Source organism: Phacochoerus africanus, chromosome 4 (genome assembly GCF_016906955.1).
Source record: "Phacochoerus africanus isolate WHEZ1 chromosome 4, ROS_Pafr_v1, whole genome shotgun sequence".
Lineage (NCBI taxonomy): Eukaryota > Metazoa > Chordata > Mammalia > Artiodactyla > Suidae > Phacochoerus > Phacochoerus africanus.
In genome coordinates this window covers 104,451,396-104,469,054 of record NC_062547.1, presented here as the reverse complement: position 1 = coordinate 104,469,054, position 17,659 = coordinate 104,451,396, and the positions used below count along the sequence as shown (strand labels likewise).

The 17,659-nt window shown below is 34.0% G+C and overlaps 1 long non-coding RNA gene across 1 annotated transcript in view; it reads right to left on the bottom strand.

Moving 5' to 3' along the window:
• Positions 1 to 16,062, bottom strand: part of LOC125126196 (uncharacterized) — a 411,782-nt gene extending 395,720 nt beyond the window's left edge. The window contains exon 1 of the long non-coding RNA XR_007134552.1: positions 15,953 to 16,062. This is a non-coding gene — a long non-coding RNA (uncharacterized LOC125126196). The remainder of the gene's footprint in view (positions 1 to 15,952) is intronic.
• Between the last annotated feature and the right edge of the window lie 1,597 nt (positions 16,063 to 17,659).

Genomic DNA, 17,659 nt, shown 5'->3' with positions numbered 1-17,659 from the left:
AATATGAGCCACATCTGTGACCTATACCACAGCTGCAGCAATGCTGGATCCTTTAAGCCACTGTGCAGGGCCAGGGATTGAACCCACACCTCTGCAGTGACCCAAGTTGCTGCATTCAGATACTTAACCTACTGCACCACAGGGACAACTCCAGGACATAATTTTTTAAGTGATGAATTACTAGTATTTATAGAAAAACTGAAGTTGTGGTTAATGTCTAGTTTCTACAAAGAGCTCTTATCTACAAGGCTTGCTTTTCTAACTAAGGAAATGTTCATCTCCTGTGAGTGGGGTCATCCTGGTTCTTTCTCCACATTAGGGGTGATTAAGACTGGAGAGAGATCCCTCTACGCAATGTGAAAATACTAAATTATTGAGTACAAATATATTTATTAAGAAGCTATACACTGAGAACCACACTTCAGGGAACAGAAAAGTGAGATGAAGGTAAAGGGTAGAGATGGAATGGTTAAGTGATGAATATGGGAAAAGTGATGTTGTGGAGTACAGATGAGTCAGGAAAGGAAAGGAGAGAAGGTGAAAGTGAAAGCAGCTTTTTCCCCTTTCCCATTTGCCCATTTCTGTTCCTCTCTAACCTTAAAAGAACTTAATTTTAGAAATGTTAAGCAATCAAAAATAACTTTTAGTAATCAAAACTAACCCCTGACCTATGCTCTCTTGAATACACATCAAGCCTTATCTAACCTGTCGATTTTTTACCTAGATGAAAAGAAGAATGAAGAATTAAGCAGTTAAAAGATGACTAGTTCTCTATCCCCAAAAGCCTCCCTTAGCATCCTGCAGGCAGATCATGCAGGCAGATCACACAGGCAAGACAACATCTGAAGAAAGAGTCAGATAGTCTGTACTCAATGGGGAATGATACAGAACCCAACCTCCTGCCTCAATGATTCATTGAGACTCTTCCCTCCCATTTTTCCCTTTAAAAACTGTCATGGCTGAGCAGAATCTTTAGAATTGGTTTCTTGAATCCAGATCACCATCTCCTTAGATTGCTGGCTTTCTGATTAAAGCATCTTTCCTTTCTACTGACACTTGCTTATTGAATTATTGGCTTATGAGCAGCAAGTGACAAACTTGGGTTTGATTACAACAGCTGGGATGGAGGAAAAAAAGTAGGTAAGGAGAGACGAATAAAGAGATGCAAAGATGAGACTATGGGGAAAGGAAATAGTAGAGGATAAGGGTTGAGTTGTAGAGGTGAGGAAATAACAGGACAAACTGAGCATTTAATGATGGGACCATATGCAATAAGGCAATATATTAGCAGGAGAAATGGCAAGACACGACTTTGCAAATCCTTTGGCCCAATTCCAATCTTTTGTGTCACTAAGATGTTTCTATAGTTTGTAGCTTATTATTAGATGCAGGAAAATGAGGCAAAAATTTTTTCTTTTAAACTGAAGGCGCTCCCCTATCTACTGGTATGGGTGTTGCTGTATATAAGCACAGGTTAAATTTGAATAAGTTAGCAAATGAATAAAATAGAAATCTGGGAGAGATTGAGTTCACTTGGATTTTGTATTCGACATCAGTATGAAGAAAGATATTAAGCTAAGCTTCCATGCAGGACGATGAAGTATGATGAAGAAATGACAGATTCAACATCCTTTGATTCATTAATGTCACTAATTGATTATGTAATAATGATTACGTGTATGTATATGCAGAATATATTAAAGAAAGGTTAGACTTATTCAAATGTCATCTAATTCTGAAGGTACCCTTTTTAGGATTTGGAGTTCTCTGAGGAATATTAGATATATTATTTACACTACTAAATGTAAGAGTTTTAGAATACTGGTAAAAGAGTCCTCTCTTCAGGCCAATTACATTTCTTCCTATTATTATTCACAAATGTTTAAACACTTTCAACATTCCTTAGAAGCCTGGCACAACAAATGGAAATTCAAGTTCCATATGTGGGTATGACTACAGATGTTGAATCGCTACTGCTTAGAATCACTTTAATACCTTGGGCCACTAATTCTTTATATTCCACAAGCCGAAGCAAATAATGCATTTGGAGAAATGTGTACTTTATTTTTGTCATGTCCTGATGGAAAAGAAAATTTGAGCCAGGTGTGTGTGAGAGAGTTTTGTTGACCAGGGAGAGGCCTTCTGTGAACACAAAGCATTTGTCCTGACAAGGACTCAGGGCTGAGGCCCACTGAAGAACTGGAGAGGCTCATGGACCCAGGGGAGAGCCACTGGAAGGCTGAAGCTGAGAAGTTCCAGATGGTAAATGTAGGCAGTAAGGATAATTCTAAGAAGCAGCAGCTGGCCACATAGAAAGGGTAAAAATCTATATGCAATAAATCTAGACACAGAAGCTAACTCTTAGAATAGGGATTAGGTATCTGAACAGAGAAAGAAAGCCTTTGTGAGAGAAGCAAGACATATGTGCACAAGAGAAAATGAGTCCCTCCTCTGTTACTTCCTAGCTGTCTCTCCCTGGGCAAGTTACACATTTTCTCTCTCAGTGTCATCCTCTATTAAATGGATATGAAAACTAATGTTGTTGTTAGAAAAATTAAATGAAGTAACAGTTGTGAAGTAGCTTTGTGAAATATTAAGCCCTGGACACATGACATTTTTATATAAGTGCAAATTTCTTCATGGAAATGAAAGAATTTATGCAAAAAACTAAAGTTATCTGTTAGGTTTCTGAGGGAGGAGTAGCTGATAAACTTTTTAAATTAAGATTTTATTTTTAGATAATTATGGGTTCACACACAGCTGTAAAAAATAATGCAGACAAATCTCATGTATTTTTTAACCTGTTTCACTCAAAACAAACTTTTTGAAAACCAAAGTAAAATAGAACAACCTGTATATTGAGAAGATGGTACACGTGAGGTTGAGAAGGTGGTACATGTGAGATAGAGATCCTCATTCATTACCATGAGGGTCCTTGATGTTGCTCTTTAGTAGCCTCATCCACTTCCTTCCTACAATATACTTCTACTCCCATTTATGATCCCTGCCAATCATTAAACTGTCCTCCATTTCTATAATTTGCCATTTAAAGAATATTACATAAATGGAATTACGGCCTTACCTTTTTCTACTCAGCATCTGGTATGACAAGAATTCTCATTCATTGCTGGTAGGAAGACAAAGTGGCCCAGGTACTTTAGAATACAGTTTAAGTTTCTCACAAAACTAATAAACACACTCTAACTATACAATCTAGCAATTTCACTCCTTGGTATTTACCCAAATGAATAAAAAATGATGTCCACAAAATATCTGCCTGGGGATGTTTATAGAGACTTTGTTCACTACTGACTAAACTTGGAAACAAGATATTCTTTAGCAGGAGAATGAATAAATAAGATGTGGTACATCCATATAACAATATTATTTGGCATTTAAAAAAAAAACTATCAAGCCATAATAAGACATGAATAGGAGTACCCATTGTGGCTCAGCAGCTTAGGAACCCAATTAGTATCCAGGAGGAAGTGAGTTTGATCCTTGGTCTCGGTCAGTGGGTTAAGGATCCAGCGTTGCCTTGAGCTATGAGCTATGGTGTAAGTCACAGATGTGGCTCAGATCCCGCATTGTTGTGAGGCAGCTGCAATTCCGGTTCAACCCCTAGACTGGGAACTTTCATATGCCACAAGAGTAATACTTAAAAAAAAAGAAGACATGAATAAAACTTAAATACACATTAGTAAGTGAAAGAGATTAATCTGAAAAGACTACATACTGTATAATTGCAACTATATGACATTCTGGCAAAGGCAAAATTATAGACATAATAAAAAGATCAATTGTTGCCCAAAACTGGAGGGACAAGTAAATGTTTTTAAAACTGTATCCTGAACACTTTGGATATCACATTAAGACCAAAATACTATGAGACTAGAAATCAACTGTAAGAGAAATACAGCAAAAAAACACCAACTACTAAAAGCTAAACAATATGCTACTAAGAAACCAATGCATTACTGAAGAAATCAATATGAGCATCAAAAAATACCCAGAGACAAATGACAATAGAGATACAACAAACTGTCAGTTCTTACCGCACTTTCTTGATTACTGTAGCTTTATATTAAGTCCCGTCATCTGAAGTTTCAGACTTAAAAATTCATTCTTTTCCTCCAGTATTGAGTTGGCTATATTCTGGTTCTCTGGCCTCTTCTTATAAATTTTACAATCAGTTGGTCTGTGAATAACTTGCTGGGATTTTGAATGGGATTGTATTGAAACTATGGACTTTGAATGGGATAGTATTGAAACTATAGATCAAGTTAAGAACTGACATCATGACAATATCAAGTCTTCCTATCCATGAACATGGAATATCTATTTATTTAGCTCTTCTTTGTTATCTTTCATCAGATTTTTGTAGTTTTCTTCATATAGATCTTGTACATACTTTTGTTAGACATATACCTAAATATTTCATTTTTGGACTGCTCATGTCAATAGTATTGGTTTTAAAACTCAAATTCTACTTATTTCTAACATGTAGGAAAATAATTGACTTTATAAATTAAACTTGTATCCTGTAAGGTAGGATTATATATCCTATAATCACTCCTATTAGTTTCAGGAGTGTTTTGGCCATATTTTTTGGGGGGGGATTTTCTACATAGAAAATCATATCATCTATGAACAGAGAGTTTTTCTTCCTTCCCATAGCACTGTGCAGCTTGCAGTGCTATGCTGAAAAGGAGTAGTGAGCTTATTGAGAAAGCTTCATATTTCTCACCACAGTACTAGCTGTAAGTTCCCCTCTATTCTGTTTACCAAGTGTTGTTTTGTTTTGAATCATAAATGGGTGATGTATTTTGTCAAATGTTTTTTTCCTGCATTTATTGATATGATGTGATTTTTCCTTTTTAGCCTATTGATTTGAAAGATTACAATAACTGATTTTTGGATGGGGAAGTGGCCTTGTATATCTTGCCTGTTGTATATAATTATTTCTGTGCATTGCTGGATTTAATTTTCTCATACTTTGTTGGGAAATTTTGTATCTATGTTCATGAGACATATTGAGCTATAGTTTTCTTATAATATCTTTATTTGGTTTTGGTATTTGGGTACTGCTAGCATCAAAAAAATGTGTTATGGGAGTTACCGTCATGGCTCAGTGGTTAACGAATCCAACTAGCAACCATGAGGACATGGGTTCAATCCCTGGCCTTGCTAAGTGGGTTAAAGATCCCATGTTGCTGTGAGGTGTGATGTAGGTCACAGACTCGGCTCGGATCCCATGTTGCTGTGGCTGTGGCATAGGCTGGCAGCTATAGCTCTGATTCAATTCCTATCCTGGGAACCTCCATATGCCACAGGTGGGGTCCTAAAAAGACAAAAGACACACACAAAAATGTGTTATGAAGTACTCCCTCAATTTGTATCTTCTCAGATTGTGGACAACTGGAATAATTTCTTCCTTAAATGGTATTAGAATTTACCAGTGACTCCATCTGGTGCTTTCTTCTTGGAAGGTTATTTATTATTAATTCAATTTCTTTAATAGATACAGCCCTATTCAGATTGTACGTTTATACCTGTGTCTTTCAAGTAACTGGTCGGTTTCATCTAGGTTATCTTATTTGTGGGCATAGACTTGTTCACGGTATTTACTATCATTTTAATGTCCATAGAATCTGTAATGATGTTCCCCCTTTCTGATATTAAAAATTTGTGTCCTCTTTTTTTTTTTTCTTATCCTGTTAGAGGCTTATAGATTTTACTGATCTTTTCAAAAAATGAGCTTTTGTTTTTAAATTTTCTCTATTGATTTCCAGTTTTCAATGTCTTTGATTTCTGCTCTTTCTTTCTTTGCTTTTTTGGGGCCACACTTATGGCATATGTAAGATCCCAGGCTAGGGGTTGAATCAGAGCTGCAGCTGCAGGCCTACACCACAACCACAGCAACCAAGGATTCAAGCCACATCTCCAACCTATAACATAGCTCATGGCCATAACAGATCCTTAGCCCACTGAGTGAGGCCAGGGATCAAACCCACATCCTCATGGATACTAGTCAGGTTCGTAACCTGCTGAGCCACAATGGGAACTCCCTGCTTTAATTTTTATAATTTCTTTTCTTCTGCTTATTTTGTATTTAATTTGCTCTCTAAGTAGAAACTTAACACTATTGACTTTATATCCTTCTTCCTTTCTAATATACACATTCAACGCCATTGAGTTCCTTCTGATTACTGCTTTGGTTTCATCCCACAAAATTTGATAAGTTATATATTCATTTTCATTTGGTTTAAATGTTTCAAAATTTCTCTAGAGATGTTTGTATATTTTGGAGATTAATCCCTTGTGAATCACTTCACTTGCGAAGAGTTTCTCTCATTCTGTGCATTGTTTTTCCATTGTATTTATGGCTCCCTTTGCTGTGCAGAAGTTTTTACGTTTAATTATGTCTGATTGTTTTATTTTTGTTTTTATTTTCATTGCTCTAGGTGGAAGTTCAAACAAGATATTGTTGCGATTATATCAAAGGGTATTCTGCCTAAGTTTTCCCCCAGGAATTATTTTTAAATTATGTTTAAATCCCTAATCTATTCTGAATTTATTTTTATGTATGGTGTTAGAGAGTGTCATAGTTTCATTCTTTTACATGAAGCTGTCCAGTTTTCCCAGCACCACTTACTGAGGAGAGATTGTCCTTTCTCCATTATATATTCTTTCCTCCTTTGTAGTAGATTAGTTGACTATGTGTGTGTGTGTTTACTTCTGGGCATTCTATCCTGTTCTCCTGGTCTATATGTCTAATTTTATGCCAGTACTATGCTGTTTTAAAGACTGTTGCTTTGTGGTATAGTCTGAAGTCAGGGAGCCTGATTCATCCAGTTCAGTTTTTCTTTCTCAGGATTACTTTGATAATTTGAGGTCTTTTGTGTTTCAACACAAATTTTGAATTTTTTTATCTTTTTCTAGAGTTACCCCTTACATCAATTATTTTTGTTGAGTCCTGTGAAAAATGCCATTGGTAACTTAGTAGGGATTATGTTAAATCTCTAGACTGCCTTGAGCAGTACAGTCATTTTTTACAATATTTATTTTTCCAATCCAAGAGCAGAGTGTATCTTTCCATCTGTTTGTCATCTTTAATTTCTTTCACCAGTGTCTTATAGTTTTCAGAGTACAGGTCTTTAGCCACTTTTGGTAGGTTTATTCCTCAGTATTTTACCCTTTTTGATGCAATGGTAAATAGAATTGTTACCATGTTACCCTATTTCTTTCTGATCTTTTGGTTTTAGCCTATAAAAATGCAGTGAATTTATCTGTTTTAATTTTGTATCCTGCAATATTACTGAATTCATTGATGAGTTCTACCAATTTTCTGGTAGTATCTTTAGGATTTTCTAAGTATAAGATCATATCATTTATAAATAGCAAGTGTTACTTCTTTTCCAATTTGGATTCCTTTTATTTGTTTTTCTTCTCTGATTGTCATGGCTAGGCTTTCCAAAGCTTTGTTGAATAATAGTGGTTAAGAGTGGACATCCTTATCTTATTCCTGATCTTAGAGAAAATTCTTTCACCTTTTCACCATTGAGAATGATGTTAGTTGTGGGTTTTTAACATATGACTTCTACTGTATTGAGGTATGTTCCCTATATGCCCACTTTCTGGAGAGTTTTTATGTGTAATTTTGTCAAAAGCTTTTTCAGCAACTATTGAGATGATCACATAGTTTTTATTTTTTATTTTGTTGATGTGGTGTGGTGTATCACATTTGTTTATTTGTGGATAGCAACGAATCCTTGCATCTTCTGGATAAATACAACTTGAACATGGTGTATGATCCTTTTACTATGTTATTGGATTCATTTTTCTAATATCTCATTGAGGATTTTTGCATCTATATTCAGCAGTATTATTGGCCTTTAATTGTCTTTTTTGTGGCATCTTTGTCTTGTTTTGGTATCAGGATGATGGTGACTGTATAAAATGAGCTTAGCAGTATTCTCTCCTCTGCAGTTTTTTGGAAGAGTTTAAGAAGATAGGTGTTAATTTTTCTCTGAATGTTTGATAGAATTTGCATATGAAGCCATCTGGTACTGAACTTTGGTTTGTTGGAAATTTTAAAATCAAAGTTTCAATTTCAGTATTTATGATTGGTCTATTTATATCTTCTATTTCTTCCTGGTTTCATTTTGGAAGGCTGTATCTTTATAAGATGGTATTCTTTGTAAGAATCTGTCCATTTCAATTTTATTGGTATGTATTTGCATATAGTAGTCTTTTATGATCTTTTGTATTTCTGTGGTCTCATTTTTAATTTCTCCTTTTTCATTTTATTGATTGGAGCCTTCTCCTTTTTTTTTTTTTTTCCTTAAGGAGCCTGGCTAAGGGTTTATCAATTTTGTTGATCTTTTCAAAGAATCAGCTGTTATTTTCATTGATCTTTTCTATTATTTTTTCATGTCTATTTCATTTATTTCTGCTCTGTAAATTTCTTTTCCTCTGCTAACTTTGGGATTAGTTCTTCTTTCTCTAGCTGTCTTAGCTGTAACAAAGTTTGTTTATTTGAGATTTTTATTATTTCCTGATATAAGATTGTATTGCTATAAACTTCCCTCTCATAACTGCTTTTGCTGCATCCCATAGGTTTTGGACTGTTATGTTTTCAACTTGTCTCCACGTATTTTTTAATTTCCTCCTTGATTTTCCTCAGTGATTCACTGGTTGTTTGATATCATATTGTTTAGACCCCACATATTTGTTTTTGAACTTATAATTAACAGGTGTTCATGTCCCTCACTATTATTTTGTTACTGTCAATTTCTCCTTTTTTGGCTGTTAGTATTTGCCTTACATATTGTGGTGCTCCTATGTTGGGTGAAAATAAATTTACAACTGTTTTATCTTCCTCTTGGATTAATGTTTTGATCATTATGTAGTCCCCTTTTCTGCCTTTTGTGACCTTATTTATTTTAAAGTCTATTTTTTACTGATATGACTATTGCTACTCCAGCTTTTTTTTTTTATTTCTCTCTGCATGTAATACCTTCTTCCATCTCCTCACTCTCAGTCTGAGGTGTCCTTAGGTCTGAAGTTGATCTTTGGTTTTTCATGTACGTGTTTCTTTTCCATGAATGTGTTTATTATAGTTTTTTGGTTGCAGTTCCCACTGAATTTTGATATAGCGATCTATGTATAACAAAATTGTTTTTGGTCACCGTTACCTTAATTTCAAATGCATTTTCATTTTCAATATTTTGCACTTATACTCTCCTCCTCTCACACTTGCTAGTTTTGATATCGTGTTTGTCAATGAGTGATTTCCTATTTTTATTTTATATTTACCTTTACCATTGAGCTTTCCCATTTGTAATTTTCTTGTTTCTAGTTGTGGCCTTTTCTTTTCCACCTAGAGAAGTTCCTTTAGTAGTTGTAAAGCTGCTTTGGTGGTACTGAATTCTTTTAGCTTTTGCTTGTACTTTTTAAAAAATAAACTTTATTGGAGCATAGTTGACTTACAAAGTTGTGTTAGTTTTAGGTGTACAGCAAAGTAAATAGGTAAAAAGAATGATCTGTTTTAAATATATTATTTCAATATACATTCAACTGTAGAACACTTTTACATTAAAAATGCATAATTTCATAGAATTTACCACTGTCATACACATACAAAATTAAAAAACTAATTATTTAAAATACTGTTCATTCCCCACTTGCAACCCACGGTACTCTACTGGAAACGAAGCACCCTCTATGTGGATATTATTGTGCACTGACATAAGAAGCAGCAGTAAAATGGAAATTCTCTTTATGATATGAAAAGCATGCCTTGTTTCAAAATATTCTGAGAATTCTTTAATTTTGATAGAGACATAAGAGATACTTTCTTGAATGCAAGATTTTTCTGTAGTTTTATTGTCCTCCTCCCCAAAAGACTGAAGTAGAGAAATGCTTTGGATTAATCACAAAATGATGTAACTAATCTAAACAACATGGCATGATATTTCTGTGTGCACACTTAAAGATAAAGATGCTGGTGACAGAGAGTATGTGATTATGACAGAACATAAAGAGGAGATTAGAGTCATACTATCCAAGAAATTTTCCACTGCATAAATGAGCTGCTTCCCCCTACCTCACCCTCATATTCCTTAAATGCCTTACTTCCCTTATACTTAACATGACTATAATAACTGACCTATGAAATTCCTCAGTAGTTTTGTGACAGCAGAGCACAGGCTTGTTATCAAACTTGCTGAAGCATCTCAAAAGAAATGTGCTATTAAGAAAATATTAAGAAGAAATATGCCTAGGTATGACAAAAGAGATGGAGTTATTCTCGTGTTCAACACACAGAGTCTAACTAAGCCACCAAACATTTCAATGCCACCCTTCAGCATTTAAGGGAAGCCTTAGAGTCCTTACACAGGCACATTTTAAGCCGTTTATGTTTTAGGAAGTGCTGACTCCATAGCTCTCACTTAGAGAATTTTGTTTTGACATAATCAGTTCTGGTTGATGTGTCCTTAGATACCATGCCATGATCCAACTGTACACAATGCTATCTTTTCCAGCTGATTGGTCTTTGCCAACCTTTGTCACAAGCCTGAATGCTTGATTATGATCAAGAATGGGCTCAGTGTACTGAATGCTATTAGATTGAACCTCATAGTGCTGCTATTCTTATACTTGGGAAAGAAAATATTCAGCCAATGCAGCTAAAACCTGGAAACCTGTCTTAATAATTCCATTTGTACAGATATAGCCATACTAGGGACATGGATCATGAAAATGCTACAAGTAAAAAATCAAATAAATAAATCTTTCATTTATGTTACACTTTGAATTTATAGAGGACTTTACAAATACATGGTATAAATCAAAGATGAAAAGCTAATGAAGTATTCTCATGGTGTAAGCTTAGCTTATTCTGTGCCCTTTATTTTCCCCCCAGTTTCTGTTCATAACTATTTCTCTATTGTTTCATTAAATAAATCCTTTCCTCAAGCTCTATTTTGTGGCCAATTCCTCTTTCTGCTACTTTTAGGAAATACGGCAAATCAGTGTTAACTGCAAGTTATGCAAGTTGCTACAAGATGACCAGTCCAAACGATTAAGTTAAATATCTAACTAAAACACTGTAGATTATAAAACTTTATAAAGAAATTTCATCATGAATCTTCTACAATGAACTCATGAACCTAATGTCTACCTCAAAAATACCATGAAAATACAAATTCATCAACAGATTTATTAGGTCCCATGTAACAAAGAATAAGAATATGGAAATGAATGCAATAATAGAACCTCCCATCCAGCAATATACATGCTCTTATAGTGATTTCTGATATGATACCTCTTATATCCATGTAATCTTCTTTTTCTTTTTCAAAAAGATCTAATAGCTATAGAAAATAAAAGTTTATGGAAATCATACATGAACGTGTTCAAAGTCTGCATAGGTTAATTGAAATATCAAGAGAACCAAGATCTTTTATAGTGATACTATGTGATAGGAACCTTCAAAGTGCTTTATACATGTAACACAATTAATTACCACAGTGATTTTATGTGAGTACTACTGCTCTTCCATATATCACAGATGAGGAAGAGAGGCATAGAAGGGTTAAATAAACTATCCATGGTTACATAGCTAATGTGTTTTAAAGTCAGGATAGAAAACTCGACTTTTCAACTTTCGTACTCTTCACAGGGGTACTATACCATGTCTTGACTTTTTTGCCCTTGACTCTATTTATAGTTATCAGAATATTCAACTAACTCTTATCTATGGGAGTAAGTAATTAAGTAATGGTAACCAAGCTCTTACACATTGTGAGAAAATTATATTATCTGACTATGGATGTACATTTTGGAAGTAAAGACAATGTGTGTTGGGAAAAAAATAGAAATTGTGGTTCTTTTTACCTCAGAGAGAAGAGAGAAAAAATGGAGATGCCATTTCAGAGACCGTTGAAAAATTACCCTGAGTATAGTCCATCTAACCACACAATTCCCAAGAGCTTGTGAAATTCTGTTCTCTGGTACTGGGAGATGGAGACTGCAGCATTATTCTAAGGACCAGAATGACATGAGATAAAAATTCAACTAGTTATGTTAGATGTTTAAGGTGGTGGGTAACAGTAGATTAGATTCTTATTTTCTCATTTTCTTAAGCTCTTCCTTAAATTGTTCCACAAAGGATATTTCATTCAAGCCCAGAGACCCAGATTGCTATCTTATCCTGTCTGAAAACTGACTTTCACAAGTACAGTCATCAGTTCTGGGTTTAAAACACCAAGCTTCTAGGTCTAAATTATAAGAAGGGCTGATTCCATTTACGTCTATAATTTTCTTTGAAATATTTCCTTTGGTAATTTAATATTTAAGTTTCTTGACCCTTCTCTCCTGCAGAGTCATGCAGGTATAATTTTATTAGCTGTTCCTCATCTCATATCCCATAAAACTTCTGGTCACTTCATTTGCCTTCTGTTGTCCCCCTTTAGATTTAGAAGAACATCCTTTCCTTATATAGACTCATTTCCACATAGAGTTTCATTACAACCTCCTGGAATGAGAAAATAGTCTTAACTGATGTATGTGCTCAGACTCTATATTTCTAAGCATTATCCAGATGGTATCAGTGATAACAGTTTCATAAACAGTAACTTTTAACAACCTCAGTTTGAAATATGTAAGCAATATCTTTTGATATGCACAAATTACAAAAGATCTTTGCTAAACAAATATTCAATTATATCTAAATTTGATATATGTCTTTATATATAAAGCAAATTATTTTCTGTGGAAAATTCAAGAATGTATATGAAAGATAAGTTATAAACAAACAAAAATATCACACACAAAAAATTTATGAGCCCTTTTTATTTAAACAGAAAGAAAGGAGAATGGAAGGAGAGAGGGATAAGAGTCTGAAGGAAGGAAGGAAAGGAGCTTATCCATCAAAATATTATTGATAATGACTAGTCAACAATTAGATGCATGCCTCATTAATAGAAAGTTCCCACAATATGAGATACATATTATAAAGCTGTTGGAATAAAGTATAGGGTACAAAGGTAGTTAGAATTTAATTTGCTTATGGATGTTTGATTATGTATTTAATCAATTATATTCTTAATTCTGGCCTAAGATATCACGAAAAGAAATATTTATCTTCCCTGCTTCATCTGAACTTATTACAAGTTTACAATAAATATTCATGTCACCTAAGAAAAGATATGAAAAAATACCCCCTCACATAAACACACCATCAAAATATAATAATGATTCAAGATATTTGGACAAATCTGGTTCATGCCATGTTGGAACCATAGCTGACTCTAAAAGCACTGCCATATCTTTGATGAATATTTTTTCTTTCATCCTTAAATCTTTTCAGGTTGCAAAGCATTTGGGAAAATATAAGCAATAAGTAACATGACTTCATTTGGAGAAAATTCCTTAATATCAGTTTCTGTTCTCTATGGTATGAAGATAGGAACAGCTGATAAAAGATCTTTGCATATGTTCATACACACCTTACATAATTAACCATATTTGTATCTAATATAAACATAAACACACTCATACACTTATGATGTTCAAAATGGTAATTAATGTGTTACTAAATGCTTGAAATTAAGTATCTTAATACCCTATCAAAACATATTACATGAAATAATAACCCACATGTTTTAATTCTTATTGAAAATGTACCAAAACTTTAAAAAGATACTCATACAAATAGAATAGTAGCATTATTGAATTGAGGGATACTTTACTCTTGGCAAACACTTTCCATACCAGCTGCAGAATACACTATACTAATTATCTCTTTTCCACTCATATTCTCCCGCTGTATGCGCTAAAAAGATCTCAGAGATTCTAAATCCAAGAGCTTCTCCTACCTTTTCCAGTATGATACTCATTTGGTTTTGCCCTGGTAATGGTGTTAACTTTTTGAACATCAGCTAAATTCTAAATTGCCAGTCTCCAGTGAGCAGTCCTCAGACAGGGAGTTTTATAATATGGAAACACATGGAAGAGTATCAGAGTATAAAATACAAGACTGAATTCCAATATATCGATATACTGATAATAAGTGGAAACTGTGATTGAGGGAAACCAGGGTTAAAAATAAAAACCAGGTTCCTATAAATATTAATCACTTTACTGTATATATGAGGAAGACAATAAAACCTAGGGACAAACTTTGCCCAAAGGAATAATTTTCTTTCCAACATATTTCTAAAGGAAGCATTAGAGGAAAAAAAGAAAATCAAGATAAATGTATTTTTCCCTATTTATTAGGCTTCTTGAACCCTTTGGGGCTTCTTACTGTTTTGCAGATTTCTTAGCTGAGGATATATGAACCTTATGAATTTACTTCAACATAAAAGATCTGTAGATGCAACAATGCAAATTTTAAAACATTTGAGTTGAAATGCAATTTATAACAATACAATTTCAAAAAGAGAAAACCGGAATAAGAGAAAAACAACCATTTTTAAACACTACTTTTAAAATCTACTCTTTATATTTTAAATATCAATGGTATATACTACCCTGGTCTGAATCTGGAAGACCCCATGAACAAAGAGTAAAGTTTGAACACTCTAATGAGTCATATTAGCTTTGTCTTAAGCACTGCTCATTTTCTCTCTGTTGACCATCTCACACTTCAAAGTCTCAATTGGATATTTATATTTCTGGCTCTTAAAGATTATGAAATTTAGGTCAGAAAGGTCATTTATTAATTTGTTTTTATGTAGTCATTGGCCCCCAAAATCTGTATTATTTGAATATACAAAATATGTGGCTCTATGAGACTCCCAGTAACTTCTCACTGTCATGTCTCTATTCTTTAATAACTATTTTAATTACACCTAATTTATCATTTGAAAAGAGACGTAAGTTTTGCACAATTATGTATAGCCACTAACAGCAATAGTTTAGAGGTATTAACTTTAATTAAAAATCTGTAATGACTTGATATTAGAAATTCTGAAGAACTTTATTATTCCTTTTATTTATAATTTACATTATCTCATTTTAAATGTTTCAGCTATTTTATTTTCTAGAAAATGTTAAGGAATGGATAATAGATGTATGGACATCTACCTTTGTAAGGAGTCTTGTCATGTTAAGCAACCAGTATTATAATATTTTATCTCTCATTGATACATGTTATTTGAATGAACTTAGCCACCTAAATTTTACGACTAGGTAGTCTAGAGAATGAGATAAACTTTTTAAAACAAAGACATACCTAGAAGAAAGTAACAACATTTCACCATTTGCTTCTGCTTTGCTTCAAGGATTATGTAGTTAATGAGTAAGATGAACTAGAAAAATGACAGTAGAACTGAATATAGATTCTAGAGAGATACTAATTCTCCATGCACTTAAACCCAAGAGACTGGGTAATCCATTATTGAGGCTAAGAACATAATTTTGGGGGTCTTGCATTTGAGTTTGATTCTTAATTCTGCAACTTTCTGTTCAAATTGTTTACCTCTCTGAGACCAAACTGAAAAATGGAAATAATAACACTATTCTCTTTAAGGCTGTAGTGAATGTGGAATACAACAATGTCTGTATAAAACTCTTAACAGAGTGCCTAGCATAAAACAGGAACAATCATTAAGTTACTATCCTGAAAAAGTAATCTGTTTTGAAGGAAGGGTAAAGAGGATGCTATGTAGAGTCAGTATCTAGGTGCTCATCAACATAATAATTGGTCATCTTTCTCTTTAGATTTCTCATAATATATATATGCTTTGGCAGTAAATGCCATGGTTATGTTATGAAGGATTTGCAAAGCCCATTCAGTATCAATTGGAACAAATGCCTGGACCATTTAGTTATATCTGTACTGATCACAGAGGGAGCTAAGAAGAAACTGCTTTCTCATACATGAGCAACACATCCCCATCTAATTACTCCTTACATTTTCTTCCTAATCTGGGTCTCCTACCTCAGTAGCATCTTCTGGCAGATTATCTCCTTCTCTCTTCTCATTTTTATCGTTGAAATACAAAGCCGGAAATAGGTCTGAAACTCAGCAGTTTTATCTCATTGCTCCTTGAAAATCTAAACAAAATAAAACAAAACTGTAGTATTAAAAAGAAAAAGAAACCTTTCTACATTGCTATTTGAGAGGATTTTTACTAGACAAAAGTATTTGTTCTTCTCATGAGACAAGTTTATTTTATACTTTTAACTATGGACATTTACTAAGAGCATACTGTAGTGGTGAAAAATATTGGCAGCAGGCCCTGATAACCACCAGTCTATTCTCTGTTTTTACAAGTTCAGTTTTTTCAGATTCCACATATAAATAATACTATACAGTATTTGTCTTTCTCTATCTGGCGTTTTTTACTTAGTATAATGCCTTCTGGTATTACCTGTGTTGTCCCAACACCAAGATTTCATTCTTTTTGTCTTGGCTAAATAATATTCCCATTATATATATATTTATAAATATCAAATAAGATTATATATACACACATTTATATATATACACACACACACACACACACATATCTTTATTTCTTCATGTGTTGATGGACATTTAAATGATTTCCATGTGGGTACAATGAATAATGAACACAGGGATACATATACCTCTTCGAGATAATGATTTTGTTACCTTCAGATATATATCCGGAAGTGGAATTGCTACATCACATGCAGTTATTTTAGTGTTTTTTAGGAAGCTCCATACTGTTTTCCATTATGGTTGTACCAATATACTTTGCACACTGTCTAATTGTTCCTTTTCTCTACAGCTTCATGAACTTTTCTTGTCTCCTCTCTTTTTTTTTCTTTTTAGGGCTGCACCTGCAGCATATGGAAGTTCCAAGGCTAGGGGACAAACTGGAGTTGCAGCTGCCAGCCTATACCACAGCCACAGTAACACCAGATCCCAGCCATGTCTGTGACATACACCACAGCTCATGGCAATGCCAGATCCTTAACCCACTGGGCAAGGCTAGGGATTGAACCTACATCATCATGGATACTAGTCGGGTTGGTTACCACTGAGCCACAATGGGAACTTCTCTTTTTTATAGCAGCTGTCCTAACAGGTATGAGGTGATATTTCATTGTGGTTTTGATTTGCATTTCCCAATGACTAATGATGTTGAGTATCTTTTCATGTACCTGTTGGCCATTTGTACGTCTTTATAAGAAAACGAACAAAAAACAGACCTTCATAAAACCGTATTTCTCAATAAAAAAAATTTTTTTCAATTTTTAAAAATGAGCAAAGGATCTCAATTGATTGATACTATTTTAATCTGAAAACTGTAGCCTCTTGATGGTCAGTGCCTAAGTATAAGCTCTCTCTTGAGAGTTCTTCTAGTAACTACTTTCACACTTTGGCACTATTCTACCTGTTGAGCCTTTCTTCAGCTGTCCTTGCTAATGTCCCATACAACCTATTGCTCTTGAGGTCATGCCTTCCTGGATCAAGCTTGGCCACATTACATACACTCTCTTAATATAAGAGAAAACTCACATGCTTTTCTACCAAACACTGGAAATAAGAGCCACAGTCTATGGATATCTTCCTCTTTATTCTGCTTCCCAACTAATATTAACTAGCCTTTAGCTATTTCTTTTCCAACAAGAGAAGGTATGATTTTCTATGCCTTCATGCTCTATGGTTGATTCC